Source organism: Tachysurus vachellii, chromosome 6, assembly GCF_030014155.1.
Source record: "Tachysurus vachellii isolate PV-2020 chromosome 6, HZAU_Pvac_v1, whole genome shotgun sequence".
NCBI classification, from domain to species: domain Eukaryota; kingdom Metazoa; phylum Chordata; class Actinopteri; order Siluriformes; family Bagridae; genus Tachysurus; species Tachysurus vachellii.
Window position 1 is genome coordinate 20436397 of NC_083465.1, and position 14446 is coordinate 20450842.

Here is a 14446-nt window from a genome sequence, read left to right on the forward strand (position 1 = left end):
AGCACCTATTTATAGAAAGATCTACCGAATGGTTTATCTCCTGAAAAGGTGAGATAAGGATAACATAACCCCCATGGAGGGGGAAGGAGCTCCCTTGGCGCCTCTGTGAAGGCTACGTGCAGTTTCTTTGACATCCTTCTCTCTTAAAGAACTCGGTATTGTTCCAAGCCCACATGCTGGAAGCTCTCCATTTGGAAATATGTTGCACGTAGACACTCAAACACCCACACAGCTAAAGAAAACAGAGATTCTGAGTTTTTTAGGGCTAACCCAACAACCAATAGAAGAGACGAGGTGATGTCAGTCATGCAGCCAGCCATGGCCTTGCTTTGTTCAGGTCAAAGCCTGCAGATTACACATCATCCTAAAGGTAGAGACAATTTCCAAGCCTGGCAGCTGCACCAAGCCTCACGCTTCGGTACAAAACAAACACACATACAAACACACATACACAAAACCAACATACTGTGACTCATCTCATTTAAGCACTCAACACATGAAACACCTAAATTTATATGTAAAGAGGTGGCTAAAATCAGCCATGCTTATCGCAACATCAGAAAAAGACCACAGAGCTTGAGTATGAATAGAAATACTGGATAGAGTGATTAAGATTAAAATAGAGGTACTCAACATGTTCAACTGCAAGACATTAAATAAAAGCATACTGTAGATAGGAAAAACCTTTGTGACTAATAAATTCTGTGAAACAGTACAATAAATGAGTACAATTTACAATAAAAAAGTACAATTTACTTAGAATGTCAGTGTTCAATTTTAGAGCACCAGACTACAGAAAAATGTTTGCTGGAGAGACAGCGTTATCTTTTGGATACAGGCATTTCTATACAGACTCTAGACTTTCTCTAGGCGTTCCCTGACTTTCTTTAGAAATACAGATGATGCTGAATGCTACAAAAAAATTGATGTGAAACATGATTTGTTTTTCTGTTTATCTGGAATTTAAATGTTCAACTTGTTGGGATTTGTGGTGTATGGTGATGGGAATTTGGCTCAGCTCACTAATAAGAGCAGATATTTTTACACCCAAATGGCACATTGCTCATTTTTGACCTCCTCTTATAGTCATCGCAACCTGTAATGTTTAGAGTAACAGTGGTGTCACCTGCAAACGTGCAGTGAATACAAATGGGGTGAAGACAGTTGAGCCCACATAATCCGTGGCAGAGAGCACACAATGTTTCTCCTTATCTCCTATACGATATGATAAATATATTTTTCTATGCAAACACTATTCTGGAGGAAAATAGAATAGCATTCTGAACAGAGTTCAGAATGCTAGTTGTGCTATGAAACTATAAACTATGAAAATACTGAAACATACTATGGCAACCAGGAGAAGTCAAAACAACTGGCGACATCATAGCAGAGCGTCTGGTGACAGTAAGCTATAAAATCACTGTGTCAGTGTAGCAGAAGGCCTGCTTGTGATTAATCTAAAATACTTCTACAGAAATCACAAAGATCTAAGTATAGCACTGAGATAGCTAAAACAGCTCTTCAGGGTTCCAGTAAATGAAGCTTGACGAGTTTAAACATATGATAGGTTCATACTGAATGTCAGAGTGAAGTCAGTATCAATCGGGATGCGGGTCCAGACCAGAAGGGATGTACAGTAGTCTTTGATATGTTTGAGAACCATATTTTCAAAACATTTCAATATGATCAGGGTAAGTGCTACTGGGTGGTAGTCACTGTGGCATGTCAGTGCGGATTTCTGAGCTAATGCCTTTAACCAGCTCAATATCACCAACCTAATTCAAACCGCAAGATAGAGTTAAGTTTGTAGCTAAAAATGAAATTCAAAAGTTTGAGATTTACACACGGGATTTGTGTTTAAAACTCTCACAGCATTGCTTATTTAGCACCCTAAAAATGAGATATATAGTTAATGATTAGAGGTCAAACTCCAGGAATGCTTACCTGACCTGTTAAAAATAGTTCACATTCATGAACACAGCACTACAAAATCAGTCCTCTTACTTTCGCACAGTAGGGATTTGCAGGTGTGTGGTGTAATGCACGCATTTGCATTTTTTGAATTCTCTGGAGAACTCTGAAATATGAAAAATGAATGGCATTTATGATAAAACATTTACTGTAACTGTGAGACTGATATGGGATAAGGTCTATCTGCCTGATAAGATTGTCTGTATTGATGTTCTACTGTGATCCGGATTTAGTGTTCAAGTGAGTACAATTTAGGAGCAACACTGCCCCCTAATTCATTATGGTTTATACTGTTGGTTAGAATTGTAAAGGTTTGTGTTGGGATTCAAGGTCTCTAGAGCTATTTTAGAGGTGGACAGAGTACTTAGGAATATTGTATACTGTATATTCAAGGAGGAGATTAACTTACATTGTACTGAGTAACGATGAACGATGAATTAAATAAATTTAGAGCAATGAAGATTTTGCAGTCAAAATAAGTGGCTTTAACAATGATAAGAATTGCACTTGGAAAACATATAGAACTATAATTATTTCCAGTTTATTTAACCTTTTTGCCACATTAGCTAAAAATTGTAGTGCACCATGTAAAAAGGGAATTAATAAAGATAGCGATTCATTTTGTACAGTATGCATCAAGTTACGTAAAAATGAATAGCATGTATTTATAGGAACAACCTTGACAAAACATTAGCTGTACATGTTGGTTCTGTACACATAGTAACAGGGAGGAATAGTTTTGAAAGATATGTCTATATTGAATACACATGATGGAAGGAAAAGTTTGTACACCACTGATAAAATGGCAGGTTTTTGTGAAGTAAAAAAAAAATCAAATCAAGATAAATCACAACAAAATACATTTCATTTGAAATTTCAAATCATACAAACAAATTGGAAAGCCTCCTGGTGGTCCAATGGTTCGATTCCCCAGTGACAACTTGATCCACTGTGACAACCCGAACAGGGAGCAGCCGATAAAACAACAAATAAAGAAAAGGGGGGAAAGAAACAGTTTTAAATAAAACAGGGAAAATAAAAAACTTACAAAAACCTTGTTGCATAAAGCACAGCTCTAAAACGGTGATTTATTGAAGCACCTTTGGATTTTATTACACCGCTTAGTCTTTTAGGGTAAGAGTCCAGCAGCATGGCACATCTTGACTTGGCAATATTTTCTGACTCTTTCTTACAAAAACTTTCTAGATCCATTGAATTGCAAGGGCATCACCTGGGCACAGCCTGCTTCAGGTCACCTCACAGATTTTTTTATTTGGATTCAGTTCTCACTGAATATTGTGTTCTCACTTGACCAATCAAAAACACTGATCTGTAAGTTAAGATTTATATTTGAATGTATGAATGGATGTATGAATGGGTTCACTGTTGACCTGAAGGTGAAATTCCTCTTACTTGTTTGCTATCAGAGTACGATAATATTGACCTGTATTTGTAGCTATTCATGTTTCCACCGTATAAAAGTTTTCTTCTGGCAGAAGAAAAACAGCTAAGCATGATGCTCCCAACATCATGCTGCACTTTGCATATGGTGATCTTTTGGTGATGTGATTTTTTGCACATACCTTTTCAATCAGACCATAACATATTGTCTCACATGGTTAGGGGTGACATATTTGAGTTTGGATGTTTTTTGTGAGACAGAGCTTACAGTATGTTTGTCTTCCCTACCCCATAGCCCAGATGTGTAAAGAATATGAGAAATTGTTGTCCCATGCAGGGAGTAATGAGCACTCATCAAATATTCCTGAAGTTCTTGACCTTTTATAAAATCTTATATTAATTAGAATAAATTCTAATTAATCTAATTAACCCCCCCCCCACCCACCCACCCGTTTTCCCCCTAAAAAACATATTTTTTTTGTACATAATTTTAGTTGTTGTAATTTCACATTATGGAAATGGAAATAGTTCTTTATTTACATTTGTTTCTCATTACAAAAACCTTCCATATAATTAGGGGTACGTAGAATTTTTATATTCATTGTATATGTTACTACAGTTGCAGCAAATCTTAACATGGAACCAAATGTTTAAAAATGTAAACTTTTTTGGAGATATATATGCACCTATCCTCACCATGACCCTGTGCCCTCATGATGATCTAAGAGCTTGCATGTGCCACCGTGGCTACCATTCTACGTGACACTCGGCAGTGGCCTTGCATACCATACCCAGAAGATAAATATCAGGCTTAGACCAATCCAGGTGTTTGTTTTGTGTCTGTGTAGTTTAAATACTCCTCACCAACTCTGACACGTACACTTCTGTTGCTGATACAGCTGAGGATGACTGGCACGTGCAAGTATAAACGTCAGGGAAGTATGATTTATCCTACTGACTAAAGATTAAATCAGATTTTTTCCCATCAAAAAAACAAATAGCTATTTATAAGCTATGTAGTAATACGTAGAGCTGCTACGAAACTTCCTGGCTCAAGTACAAATTAAAACACTGGTACAGCTTTAAACGATTCACATAAGAAAAAAAGGAAGGATAAAAATACAATAAAAGGTGAGAAAGAAACCAGTCTACACAACAACACACACTGATATTGGGTACTGATGGATATTAGTTGTCTGTCACCAAAGAATAGAAATAAGTAAGAAAATATCAATTAAATCTAGTTAAGAACAGCTAAATCTCAAGCATTAACTAACATTAAAAATGTAATTTTTTACAAGATTCTACTCTGTTTAATTCAGTTGTGTTCATTTTTATAGCATTTTTAACAAAGTTTGAGAAATATATAGATTTTATATAGGGATCATTTCCCTTCTATAACGGTACTATATGGCCAAAAAGCATTTGTGTAACCAGGAAATTCATTATAGGTTTAACATGAAGTCTATTTTGGTAAAGTTATGGACTGTTCGCTGATGGATACATTGAGTACAAAACTGCTGGTAATTTCAGTCCTAAAGTCATCATGGCATAGTAGTTCAAAGCCATTGGTGCAAAAATGATTGTATCAGTTGCAGTACAAAGCCATCTTTATTGTTTGTAAGTGGTACCATCTACAGCCTGTCTACAGTATGTATGTTTCCACAGGATGAGAACCCCAAACAGCACAACATCACAAAGAACCATTCAAGCCCAGAGAGCAGAGGGAACAGGATCAATATAATAATTTTAATAGGCAATAATATAAACATGCTAATAATATAATGCTAGAATCAAATTGTCACAATACAAACTGGCAAAATAATACCAACTGACTTTTGTAGAAATGAATATTTGGTCGTTTGCACAAGAGATCATTTATTTAAGGGAACATTTGTGAACAGGAATCACTTAGGGGTTTTTGTTTTTCCCCTACATAATGGTTTATGACAGTATATACATAAAAAAAAAGTCACATCCACTACACTTTAGATTTCTATAATAATATAATGGGACACAACATAGATGACTGTTTAGGCATCAAAAATTAAAGGACTGTACTGAAAGAATGGGCACTTTTGTGATGTACCTGTATACTATAGCAGTCTCTTGTGAAAATTAATCTGATTAATGAGCTTGATTAATAAACCTGGACTCTTAGAAACTCGAATATTGGTCACAAGTTCAGATGTAAATCCTCCACACACGTGGCTGTGACGACTTGTAGCGCATATCATTATTTACCAGCAGATGGCGCTTGAATTATTGCCACTGGAACATCACATTATCTCACCTCTGTGGCGTGAAATGGTTTAACCTCTAATGTCTTATAATCAATTTCTGTGTTAATTATATTACATTTAGAAGTATGTATAATAAAGAAAGAAAACAATAAAAAAAAGGATGAAATGTCCTTCAAAACAACCAATGCACGTTTCAGATAAATGACTTAAAACATCAATAGATTCAGTACTTAGAAAACAGCATAAATTATAATTGATAAGATGCTTAAATACTTAAAATACTTTAGACATATTATTCTGTGTATCAGCTTGTCTTGATGTCCCACAACATTCAATTCCAGGTAAGCATTCACCCTTAGGAACAATTTGGAATATTCCTTATGCAACAGGATTTTATTTTTCTTTTCTTTGATTGCCCGTTTTCAATTGATTGACAAAGTCACTTCAAAAAAATAATCAAATTGTTATACATGTTTATTAATAGTTCAATTATTTGAAATTTGAATTGCAATTGAAATGAATAGAATAGAAATGATTCTTTTCATTTCAAAATCTAAGACTTGTGAGATGTAATATAATATCTGAAGCCTCTCACCTCAGAATTAATAAATAAATGACAGATGAATGCTTGACCTTGATTTCTTAAATTCATTATTGATTAAAAAATGATTTAAAACAAATCTTTAAATGATACAGTGGTTGAATGGCACAGCAATCATGGAACAACCCACTGACTGTCCTAATATTACAGAAAGGTTGAATGTAACCATGTCATACAGTATAAAAAGTATACACTGGGCCTATGTTTGAAACAAATCATTGTATAGATCATGGTTTTGTAAAGCTTTAGTCATTTCGCAGTCATGTCTTCAATCTTTGAAGCTAAATGGTGTTCAGACTGTGATTACAATAAACACTAGCTTTAACAACCAGAAAATATTCATATGACTCAAATATGTGGATGGATGCAACCTCTGTAGCATGAAATCATGTCTAGCCAAGACATAAACAATATGACTAATTTAAAATAAGCCATTTGGTTTAATTATGTACAATAACTGTGGTTCCTGAGCCTGCAGACTGCATCATGCAACATCATGTCTCAAGCTGTTTCTGCAACAACAAACACATAGTCTGAAGCATTTAGAACTTTTCATACAAGCTTTTGCATCGTGTCTTTCCAAATGAGAAAAATGTGTTTACATTTATAGGCTAAGAAGTGGAAAGACAGAAGCTGTGGTCTTTAAATAATTTTCCTTTCAGGAGGTGCAAAAATTCATCATTCAGCCAAAAGGATCTTGTTTGCACATCCTAAGGAATTTGGACTGAGGAGAATATGAGAATAAATTGTTAAGGCTAGAATTAAAAGCCTTAGCACCCACACCCTCACAATCCTGATCTCGCACTAGTGCTTGTTGCTGAACTTTAAGAGTAACAAAGGGCAAGTGACAATATAAAACACACACACACACACACACACACACACACACACACACACACACACACACACACACACACTAGATGATTATTTACCTTCTAATTAAAATGTTCTTTGTGATGAAGCTATGACGACTCTGATGACCATACCAACCTTACCAAGTTATGGATTGACTGCTGACGGTTACTAATGATTGGAGACTCCTCCCTAAATAACCATCTGCTCACATAACCCATTATCAAATGAACATTTTTTTAGCTTACTAAAAGTGAAACTTAATATTCATGACAGAGCTAGTGATAGTTGGAGTTATATCAGAATTAATCATCACTTTCTGACCAATAAGAACTGACCATACAACAGCTCTGTGTACGAGTCTTTTAATATTGCTGTATGGTTTAGGAGTGCACACTTGCTTGTGTATTGCTCCATGCTGAGGACAGAGGAGCCTGTTTCCTTATGCATGCCAGTGGTCAGCCTTCTGCCTACACACCCTTTGCTATTTCAGTCTCTCTCCCTCTCCCTCTGCCCTGGCACCCCCCTCCCCCACCCCCACCCTTTTCCAGCTGCATGGGCTAATAGGGAAAGTAAAGGGAAATAAACCAAGAAAGAGAAAAGAAGGGGTGATTCTAAGAAGTGTAAAAGCTAAAAATACTTTAACGGTATCTTTATAGTAGGCAGACTTTAAATGTCTTTCTTCTACTGTGAGCACAAGTAAGTAAACTAACACAGTAAGTAAAAGATGTGAAAAGTTCAGGAAGTAGTCACTGGATTAAAACAAGTCATACGAAAGAGCAACAACTTTGTGGTACTCTACAGTATGCAGGCTTCAAGGAGAACATTGTGAAGCATCTGGTATGTTTTATATGGACACGAGCCACTGAATGAAATCAAAGGGACTGTAACGTGCATATGCATTCAAAGGAGCTTGATGGCTGTTAAAGTGATTTCATGTGGCATACACTGTCTTTCATGCAGTGTTTTTAAGGAAGGCGAGAACACTTGCATAACACATGAGCATTCTTGTATGTACAACGATGGTAAGGATGGCTGGAGGAAGAACTCAGACTGACCTGCTCTTCTATTTTACAGGCAGGAGGACACACAGGTCTTAACACTTACTGCAATTCTAGACAATACACACGAGGCATGATTGATCTATTACTGTAAATGGGAGCGATTGATTAATAGCTAAATGTGTGAGCACAGGCACATGATACTGAACATGCAGATAGTGTACAGTCATAGATGGAAACACATGCAATTTTTATACACTGTGGTTCAAACACATAAACATGCATAACTTTCATAACTTTGGCATAATAAAACATGACACACACACACACACACATATATACACACATTAGCTACCCTTTATGGAATCTGAATTCTGGATCTGGAATTCTGATCCTAATAATATTTTCGCTTCTCCCTCTTTTTATTCTCCTTTAATGTCCATGGACAGACTAGCCACTGTGGCTCCAGCTTGACAGATAAGTGGACACAGCTGGACAGTGGGGACAAGTGGACACAGACTGTCTAATGATTTACTCTCAGCTCAGTGACAGGCTGAAGAGCAAGCACCCGTCAACCTGCTGCTCTCTGGGCAAGAAACTTGAACCACATGGAAGTACGGGAGATCCCCTTTCAATAGCCACATTTGAGGAACACACCAGGCGGAATCTTTCCCACTCCAAATGAACAGGGATCTTGTGGTCAAAGTAGTCTTTTATGTTTTACAAAGATATAAACCACAAAAAGCCTGGGGTATAGGCTAAACAGTGCTATCAGTCCTTAGTAATGATCAGTTGTGATTTTTTTTTCTTTTTACTCTCTACATAAGAGATACAGTCCAGGACATATATTTGCCTTACAAAAGTTTCAGTAACATGATATATTCATGTTCACACACATTGTATATACCAATATACACAAACCAAGGTGTTTATGACAGAAACAATGTTGCTGTATAGAGTCATATATTTTAAATATACTCACATTAAACATTGTGAACATACAGATGGTCAGAAGTTAACAATTGCTTCCTCTAATACATTATCCTTTCAGTAATAACAGCTTATTCACAGGGACATGTATGGCTAATAATAAACTGCTTTAAAACCAGTAGGTTGATTTAACATTTACAGAAGGAGTCAGTGCTCTGGACAGGACAGAAGAATTGGTAACATGACAACAGAGAGAGAGAGAGAGAGAGAGAGAGAGAGAGAGAGAGAGAGAGAGAGAGAGAGAGAGAGAGAGAGAGAATAATGGTAGGCTGGTAATAAACAGTTTTATAATGCGATTGATAATGGAAAATTGTTTTGTGGATGTTTCACAGCATTAAATGCAAATGTAAATCTGTGAGAACTATGAAACTGGCAAATTGTCAATTTTATTGAGTATAATAGGTATAAAACACTTTAGGATGCCCTATTTTTGGAAAATAATGAATGTATTGGATGATTTTGGTATGTGTTATTTACAAGAAAAGAACTACTTAAATAAAGATAGTTTCAATAGATTTCACTGAACTATATGACAGGGCCTAAGTATGATAAAGAATAGGAGATAATTCCTCATAAGATACCTAATAGCTGAAAAATTATTTAGAATAACCAGATGGTTATTAGAAAATAATTCATTGTAATTCAGTTTCAATCTAATAACACATATTTAAATTAAATTCAATTTATTTGTACAGCGCTTTTAACAGTTCACATTGTCTCAAAGCATCTTTATAGAAGTATAAAAACAAAAGAAAAAAAGACTTTACTTAAAATAAACTTTTTGATTTGAAATAATTACCCACTTTATACAACACACTTATTGGTTAATTTTGTTCATATCCATTGGACCTTTAAAATGTTACTCAAAATATGAGCTCTGTTCCAAGTTCTGTTGGAAACTAAATATCAAACAATGCAATTGTGTATCATGCAAAGTGTATGTACTTAACACAATAAATGCTGAAAAACTTTAAAGTACACACTGTAAGTTATTTGATGTCTGTGAGATTAAGGGAGGTTGAAAAGGATGAAGTTGTGTTGATGTGATGGCTTAGTTACTATCTGCTGGTGCAGGTCGCTGAGTGGAACAATGCAAGAAAAAAGAAGCATGTCAGGCACTAGGAATGCTGTGCTTGTAAATTCATAAACATTAGAAAGAATGCCTTGACCACGGCTGTTTTGCTCTTATGGAAGGAACTCAAACCGCAGCACTCAAGAGGACCACAAACATGGAAATGAATCCCTGTGATAGAGCAGCTTGCTAAAAATTATTCTAACGGCTGCCGTGGCAAGAAAACCTCCTATCTGTCATCATCAGACTCTCGGGACAGTAGCAATTGATTGTCTGAGCTTCTGTGTAATGGAAATGTTTGAGAGAGATGTAGTTACTTGTTTGATGAGTTTAAAATTGGTCCAGGTTAAGCTGAGGGCAAATTTAATAGTCAGGTTTCGGTTTCACTGTAAAGAATGAAAATGACCGTCAGTTGTATTGTCTGTCTACATTGTTATCTACAGGCTTAAGTTTTCATTATTGGGAATACTCAATGATTTATTTTTTTTTACAAAAAATGCTGCTTGACCTGGTGGTTTCCCAAAAACTTTCACATTACAGATACAGGTCAAGTGATTCAGTTCGCATCAACCATCAGAATAAAGAAAAAGGTGATCTCTGTGACTTTGATCATGGCATGGTTGTTGGTACCAGATGGGCTGCTTTAAGTATTTGAGAAACTGCTCATCTCCAGGGAATTTCACACAATAATACCAGGTGATCAGCAGTTTCTGAAATACTTTGACCAGCCTATCTTGCACCAACAATATAGTTATAAATATAATGCATTACCCAAATTTGTTTAATTAAAAAAACACTGTATATAATTGTATACTTAATTTGTTTTCGGTTCCTATGAATTCAGTTGTTGTCCATAACCATATTATCTTTCTTTGTCATATTCAGCACTTAGATGAGTAATTACGGATGTCTACAAGATGTAAAACAAGTGTGAACATGTGGATAAATTAAGCTCACTGCTGAGTGTGTTGTGTGATATATTTGAACACAACTCATAAATAAATATTACATGTCTATAATATTACACATTCATTATGTGATGATAGAAGGCATGTCTTTTATCCTTTTACCTACCTTTACATTTTAACTCGGTACTTTCATAAAAGAGGAGAAGTGCTCAAAGGCAAACTTTGCGGGCTCCGTTGTGGAGGTTTCATGTCACAAAAACCCATTATAACCCCTTGGTCGTACATTGTAAGTTAATTGCAAGGGTGCTGATACATGTTTAAATAAAACTTTAAAATGTTTGAGCTCAAAACTACACTGTTAACAATACTATTAGAAGGCACTAATAACTTATCTTTCACAGCATCTATCTTTTTCACAGCATCTATCTATCTACACAATCATTTAATAGCTTCATTTGAAGATAACAGTGTGTAGTGGCACATTTGACGGTACAGTGTGTAGCATAGTCCCTGAGTCCCAGAGTCATTGATGGTACATTGTTTAGAATAGCTGACTCACAACTCCAGAGACCCTGCTTGAACCCTAGAGCTTGGATTACTATCCCAGTGTAATTTCTGTTCATGTTCTCCCCATGTCCGTGTGGGTTTCCTCCAAGTTCTCTGGTTTCCTCTCACCTCCCGAAACCATGCGCCTTTTATGACACTTCTGTGCATGTCATCTGTCCCAGCGCTAATTTAGTCTTACAGAGAAAGAGGTTCTTTTGAACTCTTGAAAAAGTATGCTTCTTGGAAACATTGCCGCAAGGAAAATATCTTGTCTTAATGGAGTTATACTGTAACATGGATATCAAATGAAGTACCTTGTAATGCACACCTGGGGCAATAGTACAGTACAGTGTGTATCATGTTTTTCATCATAGGTTGTTAAGTGGACTATGAACGGTTAGAACTCAAAACCAAAACTGTGCTGTAAGAAACATGCAATATAATTTCCAAATCCACAGAAACTGACTAACTGTGTAATTTAAATAAAGATGAAGGATTTTGACAAACCCTAAAGTTATTTTAGGCTTGTGATATCAAATTATATAATGGCCGTTATATTATGTGTGGCTGGGCACTTTTGTTCATCATTTGTCTTATGTGAGAATTCTTTATCCCACACACAAGGTCAGAACAACTGTACACGTCCCAAGCCAATTCCTGTACACACACTCAACTGCCCAGCAATGTGCCATATGTTTCATCTACTCTGCATACTCTGTGGAACAATATAGCCCAAACCAAAGTATCTGTGGCATGTACCATTCCTATCCTTCCACACTCACTCACTCACCACACACACACACATACACCTACACACACTCAGGGTCTGTATTAAACCAATCATTGAAACTCATGAAGATAAAGACGATGTTATTGGTGATTGAGCAGCAAAATTACGCACTTCTTAAAAATTGGCATCAATTTACGCAAGCCTTTGCGCCTTCATATTATACCCCTATTTACTTCAAGCATATTCTGTGCTTCAAAACAAATGCTGGCTTGAAATGGCTCATTAAGACTTCATTTCCCAAATGTTGCAGAATGTAAACCTGTGTTACAAAGATTACAAAGATAGCCCTCTTCCTTTCCTAAGGCCTATGCTGGGATTTTTGTGTTTATAAAAAGTAGAATAGTATCACAAATAATCCCCTGTCTGACGCCACAGATACAAAACAGATGTACACGAAAGAAGCATATCAATGTCTGTGCTTATTTTTCTCTCCTTTATCAGTCTGACAAACTGAAAAAAATGACAACTCAGGAATTTAAAACATTTCCCACTTTAAAATGGGTTGATGTTTTGTTAGTCATATTAATAGGACTTTTCCTTTCCAGACTGTCAACATTCTCGAGAATAAGGACCATCAGGGTATATTTGTAAGATCAAGTCTAGAAGGTTCCACAGCTGTTAATGAAGTGTTTAGTCGAAGCTGAAGTTAAGACCAATAAGCCTAGTATTGGAGCAACAGAAGTGTTAGACAGTTTGCTTTTAAAGTGTCACTATAATACCATTACACAGGATCAGGAAAGTATAAGGGGAAAAAGAGAAAACAAGTCTAAATATAGTGTTTAAATATCTGCAGCAAGCATTTAAATCCAACAACTGATCAAGTAAACTTCCTGAAGGGCTAAGGTAGAGAACAAGATTAAGTAATGAAGATATACACAATTTGATAGGACCCTGGTCCATCGCATGACACCAGCAGACATTCACACACTTATTTAGACCCAAGGGCAATTCAACCCACAGAGAGGAAACCAAAGAACTTGGAGGAAATTCAAAAAAATATGATCTAAGTAACTTTGACCATGGCATGGCTGTTGACGCCAGACAGGCTGGTTTGAGTATTTCAGATACTGCTGATCTCTTGGGGTTTTAATACACAATAGTCTCTAGAGTTTTCACAGAATTGTGTGAAAAACAACAAACATCATGTGAGCAGTTCTGTTGGTGGAAGTGCTTTGTTTATGAGTGAGGTCATATGAAAGAGAGAACAGGATACAATGACCCAAATAATCACTCTTTACAACAGTGCTGAGCAGAAAACCAGTTCAGAACACATAAAAGATCAAACCATGAAGTGGAAAGGCTTACAACAGGAGAAGACTACTTAAGTTCCACTTCAGTCAACCAAGAACAGGAGTCTAAGGCTTCAGTGATCAGAGATTCACCCACACTGGACAGTAGAAGATTGGAAAGATCCAGTGAATTTTAACCGTTTAACTGTCCAGGTTGGTTGAACCTGTGACCAATGTAACCTCAGGTTACATGAAGCAACTTGCCCGTACCTGCATGATTTTATGCATTACACTGCTGTCGGTGTATAATGCAGTACCATGCTGTTGACAGTCTGGAAAATTATCTAAAAAGCCACAGGTCTGCTGACGTTTCTTAAACTAATCTCTTGGTCTGTGGAATGGTATTTACTGACCATACTGATAAGAAGAGGAGGATCTTCCGGATTCCTAAAAGGGAGTGACAGACAGTGTCCCCTTGAGGGGTCTTTCTACAAATAAGTAATTAAGCATACAATGATAAAATCTTCTGGGATACTTGTTCATTACATTGGAATTACAATAGCGGAAATGGAGACAATTTATTTTACAGCCCCCTAAATTCTTTGGTTTAGTTTGTATGTGGTACAAACTGTGCAACATGAAAAAAGTTGATTTGCTTTGAAAATTTTCTTAAGGTGACGAAGCCAGGTATGTTGCCGCACCATGTTTAGGTTTGTGTAGCCACAACACTTGGCACAACACAACTAAGTACTGCTTATCCTACACAGGGTCACGATGAACACCATGGACAAGGTGGCAACTCATCGCATGACACAAGCACAAACACAGGCATTCACGCACCA